The sequence below is a fragment of the Micropterus dolomieu genome, linkage group LG01 (genome assembly GCF_021292245.1).
Source record: "Micropterus dolomieu isolate WLL.071019.BEF.003 ecotype Adirondacks linkage group LG01, ASM2129224v1, whole genome shotgun sequence".
Classification (NCBI taxonomy): Eukaryota; Metazoa; Chordata; class Actinopteri; order Centrarchiformes; family Centrarchidae; genus Micropterus; species Micropterus dolomieu.
This window is the reverse complement of record NC_060150.1, coordinates 46,112,830-46,115,455: the sequence shown is the minus strand read 5'-3', so window position 1 is coordinate 46,115,455 and position 2,626 is coordinate 46,112,830.

Below are 2,626 nucleotides of genomic sequence, written 5' to 3'. Positions count from 1 at the left end.
AGCATCAATTACAAGCTCTGCAGCAGCTTGGAGAGTGACCCAGCCCGATGGCCACTCTGTCTCTCTGTACATCAAACATAGCTTATATAGGACATGTTTAGGTATCTGTTAGGTACCATAGAAGGGTTTGAGTCTGCAAAGTAAAAGGTCAAACCCATAGAAGGGTACAGTACTATTTTGAAGTAACAAAACAAGGGGTTAGAGGTCAAATTCTATAGAAGGGTTCAGTCCCTACATAACCACCAATCACTGCTCTCCCCTTAGGAGGTCACTGACCCTCTGTCCTGCTGCTACAGTGCTATTTTGAACTGTTATGAGTCAAATGTACAAATATTGGATACTACAAGCAGGATGCATAATTCGGCAGAACAGATGTTGTAGGCTAGCTGCTTAGATTTGCATCGCCTTTTTTCTCAGCATCGGTAGCTGGGCTGTAATTGGGCGATGTTCCTTAGCTGGATAAAACTGCAAGAAATTAGGTGTGTGACAGGCGCTTCTTAGTTTGTCTTGGCTCTACAGTTGCATGTACTTTTAACCTTTGACGGCACTTGCTTAGATTCAAGCACCACTAGATACCTTGTAGATTACATATGATGGTAATGTTAGCTATTTAGTGTGCAAAATGTCAGCAATACTGCCTAACTACTGAGTTCTGTTTTGTAGCCATTGCTACAAGAGCTGTACAACTTGTATTGTGACCAAATTGTAAATTGATGTTATGAATTTGATAACTGAGCTAGAGACACGTATGGAACTTTAAATATCTTTATTGCTCAGTAGTGTTTCCTTTTATTGTGCAGCTTATTTTACACAGATCAGAGCTAATGCTACAAAGACATAAGCATTGCTGACCATTGTTTAACACAGGTAACCGCTCTGTAAATACGTGTTGCACCAGTTTGGACCCAATACTACGGTCTAACTGCGTAGAAATGAAACACATAGTATTATATAACAAGATAGATTCAAGAGTAACTACCGTGGGTTGGTCATGAAATGTTGTTCTGTAATTTTGGCATCACCTTGACATTAGTTCTGTGATCACCACACACACTGTTAAATACAAGCTTTTCCTAATTCAAGACTAAATGTATTTACAGGCATACATGACTGACCTGATGAAACATAACAGTATAATGTTCAAATAACAATGACTGCCATGTTTTACAGATCATCTGAGTGACATCTCCATCACACTGTGTACATGTGTACATGTATGCATATACTGTATGTGTACGTGTATATCAAATCCACCTTCAACATGTACATAATGAGAATAATAGTTTACTCTTGCATCCTTTGCACTCTGATCACTGCAGTATTTGTCAATATGTCTATATTGTTTTGTTCATAGTGTGTATGTTAGTGTTGTCTATACTGTAGTTTGTGTCTCATTTTATTATTATTTTATTATTGTGTTTTTTTGTATGAGTAAGCACATCATGAGCAATGGACTATCCTCGTATGTGTACACATAACTGGCAATAAAGTAGATTCTGAAGCTCGCGTTTGATGAGATGTTCCTCGACCCACCACACTCTACTCACAGTCTCAAAACTCAGGAGGATGATATTACTGGGCAGACGTCATGCTTCATTCAAGCACCTGAAGTGAAGACAACACAGCGGCCAGCAGCAGCAGAAAGTCTTTGTATCCACAGGAAGACGCCTCAGGGTGACCACTGTGATCTCAGAGCTCCATTACTAGCAGACACATCTTCATTATACAAGAAACCCTTGATTTGTGTTTCCATTTCATTGGCTATGAATTAAGTGATATATTGTTTTTAAGAGAGTTTTGGTCTTTTTAAAATTAGTGGTAAGGAACCTGGGCTTTTAGAGAAACATAATTCTTCACAAAGGTTTTCTGAAAAACATATTTAAATTCATGTATATAGAAAGCTCGAAAAACCTGGTCCATATCACATCTTTACCATGAAAACGTTTTGTAAGTCATTTTTGAGCTCATTTCATGAACGTTATTATGGTGGTGTAGACTGTTCACAATATAAATGATGATGATAAATGATTGTCTGACAAAAAATTTTCAAGTGAAAATATCCAGGTTAATCTGAAACATATACATGGCTCAGTAGCTGTAGATACTTTGCTTACTGAGCTACATTTCAAGTAAATAGTACACAGTAGCACATTACTTTGTAAGATCAGTAATTCAGCTAATGTCTATTCCATGCATCCAACGAAGGTTAAAATCAAGGGCAACTGGACTTGGTTGAAGATACTGGAAGACGTTTCGTCCCTCATCCAAAGGACTTCTTCAGTTCTGACTGACTGGCAGGGAAACTCAGCTATTTAACCTCAGTGGGGTCGTTGGCCCGGGTCATCGATACCACTGGTTCGTTAGTGTTCCTTGTTGCTGTGACGACAGTCGTTACAGTCGTTAAGACTACCTGTGGCCAAGACTGAACGACCATCGTTGGTATCTTCACCTGAGGCCAACAGGTTACGTTTGTTGAGTTTCCTGGGAAGTGATGAAAGGACAGCATTGTAAGTGGGGGATAAGTGGTGGCGTAGACCCCCTCCCCTGTTCAATGACGGCTTCTCAACCCTGGTGTAGATGCTTCCTTGACACCTCTTTCAAACCATCCATCTTCTCTGTCTAAAAT